Source organism: Miscanthus floridulus, chromosome 13, assembly GCF_019320115.1.
Source record: "Miscanthus floridulus cultivar M001 chromosome 13, ASM1932011v1, whole genome shotgun sequence".
NCBI lineage: Eukaryota > Viridiplantae > Streptophyta > Magnoliopsida > Poales > Poaceae > Miscanthus > Miscanthus floridulus.
In genome coordinates, this window is record NC_089592.1 from 38,812,319 (window position 1) to 38,828,283 (window position 15,965).

Genomic DNA, 15,965 nt, shown 5'->3' on the forward strand with positions numbered 1-15,965 from the left:
GCGCCCATCGATGGTGATTCAACGGTTCTTGGCGGTGCGGGCTCAGTGGTTAGGTGCTCTGGGTGATGGTAAGGCTCTAGGGGAAAGCTCCGCTAAGGGCCATGACAGCGGTGGGGCAGTGCATAGGGTCTAGTCAAATTGACCACTTGGGGTTAAAAATGGGTGGCTTTTTACCTAATTGGGGTCACCGAGGTGCTGTTGGAGATGGCGCCGGCAACCAAAGCCCACGGCAGTGTCCATAGCAAGGTGGCAGACATGGTGGACCTCTAGAGAGCTCTTGGCTCCAAGGAATCTAGGGGTAGTGCAGGCCCTAGGCTCATCCACCTACATGACTATGTTCACAGGGTGACAGTGGACATGATAGGCCCCACCTCGTGTTGTGAGGAGGCCGAGATCGGCGAGAACATGCCGGTGGCATGGGAGGCATGCAGATCCGATGAGGCGAAACATGGCCAGTGGCTCTCAGGGGTTTCCCTCCCCTTCCATCTAGCGCACGTTGTGTCCCACGGCGAGGCAAATCTCGTTGGAGTGGTTGTTTTACCTCTACCAGCTCGAGGTGGCTAGAACATGGTGGCGATGCAGCGGATGCCAGCCATGGTGACCACGGCAGATGCAACATGTAGGCGCTAGCATTACCGAGCACCAGTGGCTCGGTAGGGCTAGGCCTTGGCTCGTGTGCCTATGTGTAGTGCATCACGATGGCAAAAGACCAGCCTTTGGCCCTCCCAAGGGGGGAGAACATGGTGATGCGACATGGCGTGTCCACGATGGTGAGGTACATGGTGAGCAGAGGGAGTGGTGGCTCACCATGGGGCTTGGGGTGGTAGGCTAGTGGTGCAGTGATGAGGTGGGGTTGTGGCGAGGTGGTGTAGTGCTGTGCCGAGCAGCTACGCCAACGTAGCTGGTCAAGGTGGTGTCTCTGGCTCTAGTAGTGTCTCCACAGCGGCAATTAGCTTTGGTGGGCGGTGCTCACATCCCACCTTCTCCACCTCCCTTCCTCTCCTTCCCTTCTGGCTTGGTATGGTTCGTGGGTTGCGACTGAGTGGTAGCAGGGTGGATGGGAGAGGGGCTAGGGCTTTAGAGGGAGTTTTATAGTCTGAGCTCACTCATGGTGGGTGGCGAACGGCGAGGACCTATGCGGGGACACGTGTAGGGCGATCGGGTGGCCTGGGTTAGAGTTTTGGAGTTCTACAGGAGTGTAGGGGTGCCATGGTGCTCCCATTTTTATTCGGTGGCCGGTCAAGGGCGGCGTACGGTGGTGGTAGGCATGGGCCATGGTGCTTGCGTCGTCATCTTGTCATGGCATGAGCTAGGGCAAGTGGAGTCATGTGGATTGGTGACATGGTGGACATCCATGCATGTACAGGCAAAGGTCAGGGGCACAGACGGTGGGCACGATAAGCGGTGGGGAATGGTGCTCTACTTTGCCTAAAGCAGAGAGGGGAGCGAGGGTAGGGGATGATAGGAGGGACCCACTTTGTAGCGGTAGTGGAAGAAGGTGATGGTGGCACATCGCGATGTGGGGGCGCACATGGGCCGCATTGCTGGGCCACGTGGGTGCGCGTGTGAGCGCGGACGTGGTGCTAGGCCACAATGGCTAGCTAGGTTGCACGGGCGAAGTAGGCCGATAGGCAGAGCATGGGCATGGGCATGGGCATGTGGGGGGGGCAGAGCTAGGCCAGCTTGGGATGCTCGAGCTACTTTCCTCTTTCCATTTTCTCCCTTTTTCCAATTCCTTTTCTATTTCCACACTACATCTAGGGCTCCTATGCTTGTATACACAAGCTGTCAAGCATGTAACACCCTAATGGGGTCCACTAGGGGTCATCTAGGGTTTTAGGGTCCAAGCCAAGGGTTGGCAACACACACAACAAGTTATTTATAAAGGTTGAATTGATTTTTTTTCATCACATAAAATCATGAAGAAGCAACTCACATGTTGAATTAAATGCAAAATGCTTGACCATGCTAACTTGGGTTCTACTTATGCAACTACATGGGTGGTTTCCTAGTATGCACACTCACCATACATGGGTTTTGTTAGAAAAATTTTAAAGTTTAGAGTTTTGGGTTATTGGAAAACCTGGGTTGTTACAAATTACCTCGTCATTGTTGGTGATCAAAGCCAAGGATGAGGTATGATTCCCCTTGTTTACATGATGACCTATAGTCAGAGGGAAGCCACTTTTTCCCTAATGATTTTTTTTGTGCCTAGAAAGATGTCTTGTAATTCAATTTACTTATTGTATGTCATATGTGCATCAAGAATGAGAAAAGGTAATATTCAAGGATTGTATTCATGGCCGAAACTACGTAGGTATTTTGTGAGAGGAGCATCACTTCTGTATTGCTCTCAAGTGAAGGTGCATAGGCCCAAATTTCTATCAAGACATCAGACCCTCAAGTGCTGCTAGAATGAGTTCCTTACCTTTAGCATAGTTGAGCCAGTGGGAACATTGTGAAAGGATGTATGGCCTGTCCATGTCAGAAACACATAGACTTGCTAGGAGCGTTGAGGGGCATCGATGCCTACTATGTCATGTGGTGAGGAGTCTAGAGCAGGTCTAGGCCCTGTCCTATAAAAGGGTGAAAGGTCCTTAAATGGCTACAGGGGGTGAATGGCCTATAAAAATTTCTACAAACACACTAGAGCAAGTGGTTAGTAAACTAAATGGCGAAATAGCATTTTGCTCTAGCTCTAATTAAAAGGCAAGCCACCTATCCACAATTCTAGTATAGTATGATCTCTAGGCACACAACAAGGCTAAGTCACTACTTGCTAAACCAGTGAGCTAGATAATCAACTAACTAACTAACTATCACTACACTAGATACACTAACTAGTTACTCAAGCTACCACTAACACAAGTGTATATGAAAGTAATTGCAAGAGAGTGATAGAATGATTATACCAAGATGGGGAAGAGATCAATCAATGAGTACCAATGAAATCCACGGAGACAAAATGAAACAATGATTTTTCCTTCGTGGTTCACTTGCTTGCCGGTGTTGATGGTCACGAACACCTGTTTTAACCATTAACATTACACCTAATAGCATGATAAAGTGAGGTAAATCATCATCACTTGTCAAGAATTATGTTTAAATTTCACCTAGTTCCACTTGTGCTTGTAGAATTATTTGTATGAAGGAAATATGGCAAAATTTGACCAAAATGGTGACAAACATGGACATATGTAGCAAGTGGACGTGACAGGAGGCCTTGGGCCCACTTGGGACCACCGCCCGGCCCCACTAGGGCGCCGCCCGACCCCCAAGTGGCCTTGCCACATCAGCAATCTATGGGAAACTACTCTAGAGCCAATCACAAGCTTCCATTCAAGTCGGTTTGATCAATAGACAAGATTTGATGCTGGTAGATTCATGGGCCCATTGTCATAGACTTGGGAGCTCTCCATCAACTTACCAACTAACTTACCAGCCAAGTTTCACCACGTGCTGGCTTCACAACCACCATTAGGAGCCAACGAGAGCCAGAGGATCAAGAGGCGATGGATCCAAGGGTCAGCCGGCGCCCTACCTTGGCCGTCCGATGCCCTAGGTCCTCCACCGACCATGCCACTACCTACAAATACCCCTCCCCTCACTATACACTATAAATAGGGGTTTTGGAGCTCGGTGGAGAAGTGCCCCTATTCATTTCTAAGCTCTCCAAGCTTCTCTTAGCTTTCTAGCTTAGTGTTAGCTATAGAGTAGTAGTCTAGGAGTAGAGTAGTAGGCTAGGTTGCTTTTAGTTATCCTACATAGTTTATCCTTTTTCCTCATATCCTATCACTACCCTACATGATCATGGGTGATAAGTCCAATTGTGATTTTTCTACACCCTCGGCTGCTAATGTATCCACCGGACCCAATGTTATCAATGGGGACACTAACTTTGAGCTTAAGCCAGTGTTAATTATGATGGTTTAAGCTAGTCCATTCTATGGGAAAGCCCACGAGGATGCAAATGCTCACCTCCAAAAATTCTTGGAGATTTGTAGCTTATTCACCATTAAGAGAGTGAGACAAGAGGCTATACGTCTTTGCCTTTTCCCTTCTCTTTGTTAGGAAAGGCTAAGCAATGGTTTTATTCTAACCGCAATGCTGTAGATACCTAGGACAAGTGTTCCAATGCTTTTCTTGTTAAGTTTTTCCCCATAGGGAAGACTAATGCTCTGTGTAATAAAATCTCTAGTTTTCAACAACTAGCAGATGAATCGATTCTTGAGGCTTGGGAATGAATGTAAGAGTATGTCTCTGCATGCCCACACCATGGCATGGAAGACTGGCTTTTGATCTAGAACTTCTACCATGGATTAGTGCTGTTAGATAGGAGCCATTTAGATACTACTACTGGTGGTGCATTCTTTTTGCTAAGTGTTGCAGATGCAAAGACACTGATCGAGGAGATGGTCTCCAACCAAGGACTGAGAGACGATTGACTCCAACCCTATAAATGAGGTATGCATTCAATTAAAGAAATTGACATGCTTGTAGCTTAGATGGATTTGCTCGTGAAGCCAGTGGAACATTATGAGAAGGTAAGTGCCCAAGAGACACTCAAAGCCATGGATTCCCACATGACTTACAAAGTCTATGGAGATGTTGGACATTCGGGCAATTCCTGCCACGAAACCCAAGAGGACCTCAACTTTGTCAACACCGACAAGGGGTTCCGTCCACAACATCAAGGCTGGAATCGCGCTCCAACAACCAAGGAGGTAACAATTATTACTCTTCTTCTTATTTGAATAATCAAGGTAATAATAGTTATGCTTTCCTAAAAGATCTTGTTTATATCAATGGTAGAATGACTGATAGTATAAATAAAAAGTTGCATGCTCATGACAAGATGTTGGAAAACAAAAATGCTAAATTGGATGAATTTTCTTCTATCTTAAAGAATCAACTTAGTTTTAATAAGATGATAGAAACCTAATTAGCTCAAATTGTTGCTGCTATCCCATCCTACGAAAAACATAGAATTTCTAGCAAACCTGAGGGAACAATGGAGACAACCAACCTTGTTACTGCAAGGTATGGCTATGCTTTAAATTCTTGGGGTTCCAATTTATTAGATTCCCCATTTACCATTAAGAAAGGTGATCCCAGCACTCCCATGATTACCTGCTCTATTGGAACTCATACCTTCCATAATGCTCTATGTGATTTAGGCTCTAGTGTTAACATAATGTCAAAAACAACATATGACAAATTGTTCTACACTACCTTAGCGCCAACTTCAGTTTACCTATAGCTAGCTAATCAATCTACCCGCTATCTCAAGGGAGTAGCCACTGGTTTACTAGTTAAAGTTAGGAGTGCTTATGTTCCTATAGATTTTATGATCTTAGACATGGCTAACACTGAGGATACACCTTTAATCGTTGGTCATCCTTTCCTTAATACTACAAATGGTTGCATATATGTAGCTTCTGGGCAAATCCAATTCCACTTTGCTGGAAGAAAGGAAATATTTGCTTTTGCCTCTAGACAACCGCTCTCTGATGAGAAACAGGTAAAGAAGAAGCATCTGAAGAGAATCAAGATGAAGAAACAAAAACCGATTGAAGAACCAGAGAAACCTATCAAGAAAAAGATGAATAGAAAGAGATGGCATAAGAAGAAAGATCCATCCTCAAACTCATCATCCCCTAAACTTGACACGGCCTCCATGGTGGAACAAGAGGAAACACTGCCGCCCAAGGACAAATGACCTTGAGCCCAACAAAAAGGTAAGTTTTCTATTCCTTGCATTTATTTACCGCATGTCGTCAATTGCATTTCATTTCCAATAAATTTGCTTTACATTGCAAGATAGGTTAGTTGCATTTAGCTACTCTATGTTAATAAATAAAGTTATGTAGTAGCTAATGCCTGATAGGATAGATATGCATTTAAAGCAACATATGAAAATTTTTTAATAATAATGAATAAAATTTAGTAGCATCCCTGTTGAATAAGGTATCTAGTAGTTATAAGTTTAGCTAGTTATTTATGCATTCTAGTAGTATTAGATAGTCAATAAAGAAAAGAATCAAAAGAGCCGCTAGAAGACATTCCAACCTATGAAAAAGCAAGCTTGGGGGAGATATCTCTCCCCGCTTAGGTATGAAAAATCTTAAATCCTCTCTTTACATTCATGTTTGCTTTATATTTCAATATTCATGATCATAGAATGTAGAGAGGAGTGCCTTTAAATTATTCCAAGAGAAACTCTGCTCTAATAAAATGATGATAAATTATTTGGAGATGATGAATAGTTGCTCTGTGATACTTTGCAAAAGCTTGTGATACAACCTTATACTTATTAAGTTTTGAGCATGATAAACTTGGAGTTCATCTTAAGTTGAATGCTTTTGTGGGTTGCAAATGCTAGAACCAAGAATAGGCTTTTGTGAGATATGTTGTATGCCATGATTAGAGTAAATCTTTGAACCTATCTGAGGAATGGTAAAGACAACTTGGAGTTTTGTTTTGCAAAATGCTAAACTCTCTTGCTAGAAGTTCCTCAATGGTGATAAATTCCTACCAGAACCAAATAAATATCCATTCATATATGATAATGCCACCATAAAAGTTGCTTGTTTGTTTTCAGCTTTTTCAAGCCTTATTGATCTGAGTAAAGAAACTTTTCATGCTTTTTGATCAAGATCACGTACATCCACATATTTATGCTATTCCTACACTAGGGATATGCATCCACATATGCTTCCCATTCATTATTGCTATATGAGAATCAAAGTAACCTCTCTATGCTGTCTTACATCAAAAGAGAGGCATGGGCTACAAAAAAATGAGAGAATAAAAGAGCAAAAAGCTCTAGTGTTCAAAGAGAGAGAGAGTGAGAAAAAGAAAAGTAGCCATGCCCTCTCAAAAAGAAGCTAGAGAAGGGAAACTTCTCAAAGGAGTACCACTTCCACCAAATATACCACACACATGCACCTCTTGATCAATTTGTATGACTTGTTGCTCCTTGTGATCCAAGTGTTTGACTTAGCAATTGATTCAATTCAACTAAGCTATGCTTTTACCCCTACCTTGAGCTCCACATAAGCTTTAGGATAGAAATTAAGTCTAAATTTCATGGCCTTGGTGAGGATTTCAATCACCATTGAGTGACTTGAGTGTACCATCTGGGGAACTTAGGCAAGTTTTCTTTTCAAATCACGTGAAAACCTCCATGAAGTTTGAGCTAAACCATAGTAGGCAAAAAGTATCTATCTAGCTACACATTCTTACAACTGCTTGTATCAAGGTGAAAGCTATAAGTCCCACATTGCTAAGACTGATGGTGAAATTTCTAAGTGCTAACATGTTCAACTCAAGAGATAGTATTTGTTTGTATACAAGTCTTTGCTGGGCGTTACATAGTAGTGACTCCTGATCCAACAACCTATTCCGTACTAAACCCGCATCTTTGCTAAGGACATCAAAGGTGTAGCTTGGGGGAGCTTGTTGATGGTCACTAACACCTGGTTTGACCATCAACATTCCACACAACAGCATGTTAAAATAAGGTAAATCATCATCACATGTGAAGAATTATGTTTAAATTTTACCCAGTTCCACTTGTGCTTGTACAATTATTTGTATGTAGGAAATATGGCAAAATTTGCCAAAATGGTGACAAACATGGACATATGGAGCAAGTGGATGTGATAGGAGGCCTTAGGCCCACCGCCCGGCCCCACTAGGGCACCGCCTAGCCCCCCAAGTGGCCGTGCCACATCACCAATCCATGGGAACTGCTCTAGAGCTAATCACATGCTTCCATTCAAGTCGGTTTGATCAACGGACAAGATTTGATGCTGGTGGATTCATGGGCCCATTGTCATTGACTTAGGAGCTCTCCATCGACTTGCCAACCAACTTATTGGCCAAGTTTCACCATGTGCTGGCTTCATAACTACCATTGGGAGCCAACTAGAGCCAGAGGATCAAGAGGCAGTGGATCCAAGGGTCGACCGGTGCCCTACCCTGGCCGCCCAGCACCCTAGGTCCTCCACCGACCTTGCCACTGCCTACAAATACCCCTCCCCTCACTATACACTATAAATAGTGGGTTTGGAGCTCGGTGGAGAAGTGCCCCCATCTATTTCCAAGCTTCTCTTAGCTTTCTAGCTTAGTATTAGCTATAGAGTAGTAGTCTAGTAGTGGAGTAGAGTAAGAGCGGAGCTTCTCGGAGTCCAAAAGAGTCTTCTAGGTCTGGTATAGCTCCTTTGTAATTCTTTCATTTCTACATTACTTTATTCAGTATTTATTTCAATACTTTATTCTAGTATTGCTTGCTTTACTTTATGTACTTAGTCATTAGTGTTCATCATTAGTGAGCTTAGGTGATTATTGTTTGGCATTACTAGCATAGGTTATCTTATCATTAGTAGTCTTTTATTAGTACCAGTTCCACCATCAGGTTAGGGTGCTTTGATCTCATTTCATTGGAGCTCGAATCGAAGTAATAAGTTTATAGATTGTGGTATAGATTACCTGTGGATATGGCTAGGCCTCCGGATATATTGTGGTAGGTGTCAAGTGGTGATAGCCTTGTCCATCCTCTGTGTTCCACCATGATAGGTCTAGTTATTAAATTGTAGGGCTCATGGCAGACCGTTTCTATTTAACTCTCCTAGTTGCTAGGCAGGTTGTGCCCTGAAGTACTGTCACATTTCTCCTAGTTATTTGTTTATCCTTAGTTACTAGAAAGATATATCGCTCGCTCTCCCACCTAGCTATCTCTTGTTAGCTTGTATTTAGTAGTTAGGTTATGTAGTTCACACCCATCCTTCACTATCGCTCATCTACCTAGGATCAACTTAAGACCTACCTTTAACAAAATCCTAGTCCTATATAAATTCTAGCCTTCCGCCTTCCTGTGGGAAAAAATATAAATTTGACACTCGGTACTCACCGAGCGAAGTGCTACGTGATAGTTCTATGCGCTTGTGGAATCCACCTATAGTCGTTAAGAAATATCAACAGCCAACAAGCTACGTCCCTATTGTGGCGATTCACCCAATTGGAGGTTCACATGCTAATAGGCATCACGCACCTAACCCACAACTGGGTGCTGCACAACCAACACAAGATGGGGATCCACAAGTTACAAGCAATCCACTAGAGCACCTTTTCATGATCTCCCATGGGGACACAAGGTCAAGAACCCCTCACAATCACAATCAGTGTGGACTCGAACAATCACCAACTCGAGCCAACACTCCTCCGCTGCTCCAAGCTATCTATGCATCAGCAAATGCCAAGAGTAACAAGAAAACTATAGCAAAATGATCCCCAAGTGCCACTAGATGCAATCACTCAAGCAAATACAGTTTGGATCACTCCTAACTCACTTAGGATGCACAACCAAGCAAGAGAATGAGTGGGAGAGGTTTGGCTCAGCTCAAAGCAATGTATGGATGATCAAAATGTCCAAGAGAGTGAGCTAGAGCTGGCCAACAAGTATTTATAGAGCCCCCCCAAAAGATAGACCCGTTATGCCCATCATTGGGCTCTCTACAGGTCGACCGGACCCACCTGTGGTCTAGACCAGACGCTCCTATAGCAGGGTTTCATTGATGGATGTCTATTGCGTGTCACTCCCATTAACGATGTTCATCGGATCTCAATAGTCACTTAACTCCATGCCAATGGTTACTCAGTGAATGCTCTGGACTGGACCCACAGCGTAGGGTCCGAACCATCAAAAACCTATGTGTCCGAACGATTATAGAGAGCATCTAGAGCATTGAAATTGTGACTTGACACATCTGAGCAACACCAACAAGACTCACCCCAAAGTCTGGTCCTTGCACGCCACTCGCCCATGTGCCACACATCTATGACCGAACACGGCAGCATCGAGTCCGGTCTTGCTTAGTTTTTAGAGTTTGATCATGGCAAAAACTACACCAAGAGGTTCCATGTGTTTCGGACCAAGTCCGGTCTACCCTGACTGGACCCGCGCCCTAAGTCCAATGCAACACATGATGCCATGTCTCCAATATGCTACACTGCTACCCCAACCAAACTCTAAGAGTCGTGTCCAAATGCACCTGTGCACTAGAGTCTACAGTAGACACCATGCTCACAGCCAAGGGTTGAGTCCAAACCAGACTCACCCCTTTAGGGTCCGGTCCCTCTCGCAGCTAGGGTCCGGTCCCCGCCGCCTTTAGTTCTCCAACTTCTTCACCCTTGCTCTCAAGTGCTAACCACAATGTGTCTCACCTTTGTGCATGTGTGTTAGCTTATTTTGAAAGCATTTTCAAGGGTGTTTACTTAGAACACTAGGTCCTAATGCATATGCAACAATGACTTTGCCTAGTGGCACTTGGTAACCACTTTAACCAAGATTCTCATCTATTAATTGTACGACTATCTATCCTAAACCCACTCACACCCACTTGGTGTCTTTAGTGGAAAAACAAAACCACCCTCTCAAATTTACCTTTGCCTTAAGCCCATTTTGTTTTTCTCTTTCTTCTTTTCCAAGTTTAGAGCTTGATCATCATCACATGTCCACCATCATTACCATGGACTTCATCTTGCTCTAACACTTGGCCTTGGATCATCTTTTCTAGTCTACACACTTAGATCAAGGATTAGTCCAAATAGGTTTCATCAATTATCCAAAACCAAACTAGGGCTTTCAATCTCCCCCTTTTTGGTAATTGATGACAACCTTTCACAAAGATATGAATTAAAATCAATGTGGATCCATGTTGCTTCCCCATGCATTTTTACTGAGTGTAAAGGATTTGGACAAGTTTCATAAACCCAAACTAGTAGCATTAACTACCCATACATATGTGCTAAGAGTTTGGATTGAAAGCTTGCACATATGCATAGATAGGAAATGTGGGAGAGTAATGTCTATCAAAAGATGCTAAGGTGTAAACAATGGACCTTTGAAGCATGATACTAATTAGAGTGCACCAATAATACCATCCTTAGCAGCATGGTTAGCTAGATACCACTTGGAAAAACACAAACACTAGATACCTCATGAGATCAACATTATAAGCAAGGCTCTAGTATCGCTTATAAAACATACCAAGTGTCTAACTATCATCCTACAAATGCTAGCTTTCATTCATCAAATAATTTTACCACTAGCATACACCACACAAGCATGGATATTTAATTTAAAACTTGTGCCATGCAAGCATAAATATGTAAGTGCACATTCAAATGCAACATACAAGTTCATGAGCTTGCTCCCCCTACTTGTGTGCTTCATATTTTAATTGATCCCTTTCCTTTGTCATACTTCTCCCCCTATCTTACTAACTTTGTAATTCTCCCCCTTTCTTTATTATTTTCTCTCCCCCTTTGTCATTAAGTACCACAAAAGGTGAGCTCAAATTTTAGATATGCTAGGGTGAAAGTGAGGATCTTTTCCAAATTTTGGTTCAATCTAGATCATTGACCAAAAAAATTAACTCGGTTTGATCCAATGACAAGCTTCTTCGCTCAACTTTCATTGGTTATCTTGTCCAAGTTCAGTTAAACCCTTTTAGCTCATTAGCTAGATCAAACACTAGGTTCACAAGCTCACAAACATGTCATATGCTACCACTAGATCAAGTCAATCATAAAAACAATAGTGGTACCATACAAGCACCAAATTCATTTGATTTTCATGAATGAGCCTAAGACATATGAGAAATGACTAGATGCATGAAACAAGTCCTTAGCAAAGGATGTATGCCATGCCAAACAATTTTACCTTGGTTAGCTCGAAGGAGAGGCATGTCGTATATGTGGGGGTGCTCAACACATATTTGAGAAATCCAATATGTTCAGTTCATTCCTTAGTTTGCAAAACCTCTTATCATCAAGTGGCTTAGTGAATATATCAACAAGTTAACATTGATGTTTAGTGCCCACACTCTCAACAGAAATGACCCATTTTTGTTGATGATCTCTTATGAAATGATGGTGGATATCAATGTGCTTTTGTTCTTGCATGTCAAACCAGATTGTTAGTGAGCTTGTGCCATGCTCGGTTTTCCAAAGAAGACCAAGCACTCGTCATATGTGTGCCCAGGAAGTCCACACATACAACACAAAATAGAAAATATCAGAAACAATGTTATATATAGTGGAAACATACTTATATTTACACACTTACAACTATCAAAGTAACGCAAAGCAGTTTCTAATCTTCTCCTCAGGCTCCATTCTTATCAGGGATGGTTGACTGGGGGCTCCGTACGCCAAGCACTTCTGACAGACTTCTAAAAACTCCACAGCATCTTTGACCATCTTCTGAGTAGCTTTTGCTAACAGACTAGGGGTGTGGGGGAAATGGCAAGGGTGAGTCCATGTTGATCTCAACAAGTACAAACATCGCCGCATTAGAACACGACCCCCATGTGTGGGTATGCACTAACATCGCCGCATGGCTTATGATCCGTCCATGATCAGATCCTTATTCTATCACATTAGAGCGTGACCCGCCTGTGTCAAGGCGAACATCCCCATCGCTTCAGCATCTGAACCGCCTGGTCATAAGGCATGGTCATCATCGCGTTGCAGTATGATCCCCCTGTGATTATCCTTTAGTTAGTGTCAGGTTACTAACCGATTCGGCGGTGATGCACTATTGACCCCTATTGCATCAGACAAATAGTGGTGGTGATGGTTGTCTGCTTCACCAAAGGCGAGTGGTACGGCAGTGATGACAAAACAACCAACGGCCCTTACATCCAACGGTGACAGAATTGCATATGGTTTTCATAATGTATTTACTTATTTAGCTAGGCCTTAATAACTTACTGAACACACACCATATAGATATAACCATTACACATCATTCATCATATCCACAATGAAGAGTACTTGTTACAATAACAATGCTCGACACTAACATAACAACTGTGTCAACTGATGAATTAATACAAGCGATACATAGATAGCATAATAAAGGTTCTGCTCCATATAGACTTATGTAAGGTAGATGTGCTCCGCTTCCTTCTGATTGACACTCCTTGATTAGCTTCACAACCAATGCAGCATGGAACCCCTCTTCTTCCTCCGATTGCCATTGTAGGAAAATTGTTCAAAAGCACTAAGACTCCAAAACCTGCACAATGCAAAGTAGCAGAACTAATAATATTCAACATACCATTGGTTTAGTTACCAAGCCAAAATTAGACTATATACAGACTCAAAACAACTCCCTACCAGAACAAAGACATGTCCTAACAACAAAATACAACATATGCACCTTTACTATTCTACTAATGACTCCATGAATAAGGGAACATAAGGCAGATAGTGCGGTCTGTTCGAATAAATACTCTAGGTACTTTTAGGATAGCGGACGACCCAGGCAAGGAGGACATGAACTTTTTTATGGCTCATGTCATATGCCATTAGTGTTCTATCCTCTCCAACAAGGAAAATCAAATTCCATTATAGGTGAACTGCAATCACTCTATAGTCCGTATTGGCAGCCATGAAACCAAGTCCAATATTATTCAGTCCAAATAGTTGTAGTGTGTTCACCGTATGCTTCAATGTCCATTTAATAATACCACAGTCTTCAAGCATCTAGATTGAAAGGTCAGACATATTGAAAATATCAGCAATACATAGACACAACTGACCTTGATCTATATATGGACATTGCAGGACCTGGTGGCCTAAGAATTTTTAACCATGTCTTTCTCTCCAAATCAACATCAACTATGTGGGACACCTCTAGCATGTGCATAAAACTATTAAAAAACACAGTTCCTGAAAATTTGTATACTAGAATATCCTCTCCCCATTACGATTCTTTACACATCCATGCTCTAGTTTTGGATGAGTAGATGCTGATAATTAACACCCTAGGCGACCTTACCCATAGTTCTACCACATGGAAGTGTGAGAAGATTATGGGATTGAACCCCAAGCGAGCTGAACCATAACAAAGGTTGCTATGCGGTAGTACCACTAATTTGCTAGTCACCAGATTGCAGACAACATAGCAAAGCCCAATGCACCAGCAGAGGACGAGGCCTTTGTAGCAATATGAGATGACTAAATCCAAAATGGGGAAGGGCAAGAAGGAAAAGGAGGGGTATTCACTAGTGAAGCTGGTGAATCGGCGTTTGCCTTTCTAGTTGCCATACATGAATCTGGCGACAAACTAGGGCAGCTCCTTATAGTGCTCGGATTCAGAGATGAGGCGGTACTAGGAGCGACACACACACTTGTAGCTGCATAAGGTGTGGGCGATAAGGTGGTGGAGGATGAGGACCAAGACATCATCTATGAGAATGTCTACTTCATTCCTCTTGTTGCTGGCCTCCTCCTCCATCTTGACTAGGATGTGGTGGAGCAGGGCCAACGATGGAAGTGGCAGCGCTATCACCTGATTCATAGTAGGAGGACCTGCAGGGATGTGCTCATGAGCTCCTTAATGATCAGATGGAAGCTTGATTCATACTCAGATGAGATAAGAGGGGAATAAAAAGCCAAGAAACATGGATAAGGGAAGTGTGAGAAAGCATTACCCTTGCCTTTGGATCTTACGACAGTGAGCTCAAGCGGCCACGGTGGTGATGAGTACCAGCCTGGTGTTGGCATTTCTTAACATCACTACAAAGAATGGGGTTTGAATCCATCCTCAGCAATGGCGCTAGAAATATCGGTTGGCAGGACCAAGCGTCGTTACAAAGTTTTTATCCCTAGTAACGATGCTAGAAGTGCCTTGATAGTTCCTTAACAATTTTATATATTTATCCGCAAGTGCACGGAGCTATCATTGTAGCATTTCACCCAAAAGTATTTTGGGTATCGTTATTTATATTTTCCCAAAAGAAGGCATTTGATTAAGAGTCTAGTATGGATATGAACTTGAATAATAATGCTTGCAAGTGCACCAATGTTTATAACAGGGGTAAGAATGGTATTCTCAAGATAGTGGACACACACTTGGCATCCCTCAAAGGATAAAATAAAGAGAAAGAATAAAAGAATAATCCTAAGTCGAGCAGGCTTTGATCTAGTATAGTCATATAGATATTAGTTAATATTCATACAAGTTACATAATTAGTATTAGGGCTAAGTGTGAAGCAGCTCGGGAGGCCACCGAGTATTGGTCTGCCAGCAACCTCATGTGATAGTTTAGACTCCTACACCCTAGTTGAACATGGGGGATTATAAGGGACGAACAGGGATGTCGCCACCTACCGCCTACCCCTCAACCATGGAAAGGGACAATGCATTCAATTGTATCTCCATAACCAAGCATCACACTTGCATATATAGAAACTACCCAAATCCCCTGGGTCCCTGACCCTATGGATCAATAGGTAAAGGACTTGGGCACACCCGAAAGCACGATGGACCGCCACCTCAACTTAGCTCTAATTCTGATTATATAAGTTATATGAGTGGTTAAGCATAAACTTAAGTGTGCTACTTCCATGACACACAAACTATAGACTAGTTCATATATCAATATCATAACACAATAACTATACTCTAGTTCATAAGAATGAATATAAATATAATGTGATAGCATAACTTTGGGCCCATGCTCTCTAAGGTAGCATTGCCTTGCTCTAAAGCTACTAAAAAGTTAAACTACAACTAGAGAGTGAGGTGTGTGAGGTGATGCTCAAGTTGAGTGTGTATTATAGAGGGGGTGTTGCTCTATTTATACAAGGAGCAAGGGCAGTGCTTCAGCTATTCTTGGCATGAAACCCCTAGCTGCACCGCCTCAGCATGGAGGCATGCCACCGCCTATCGAAGGGGTGGCTGAGCAGCGCCGATAGGGGGACACCCACCCTAAGGGGTCGGCCACCCCTTGACTACGCTGCCTCGCCACCGCCTTCGCGTGGTAGGCTTTGGGCTAGACCTGGATTGCTTCTCTTTGGTGCTTTGCTTGGTTTGAGTCAAGTTGATGGGCTTCTCTCTTGTTCCTCTGCGCAAATCAGCGTCAAAAAGCGCCTTTTAGTGAAATCTT

At 43.0% G+C, this 15,965-nt stretch overlaps 1 non-coding gene across 1 annotated transcript; it reads right to left on the reverse strand.

Annotated features, from left to right (window-relative positions):
• Positions 1 to 4,173: 4,173 nt before the first annotated feature.
• LOC136502464 (small nucleolar RNA R71) lies at positions 4,174 to 4,282 on the reverse strand. Its single transcript, XR_010770600.1, has one exon. It is a non-coding gene; the product is annotated as a small nucleolar RNA R71 (small nucleolar RNA).
• Positions 4,283 to 15,965: the final 11,683 nt, after the last annotated feature.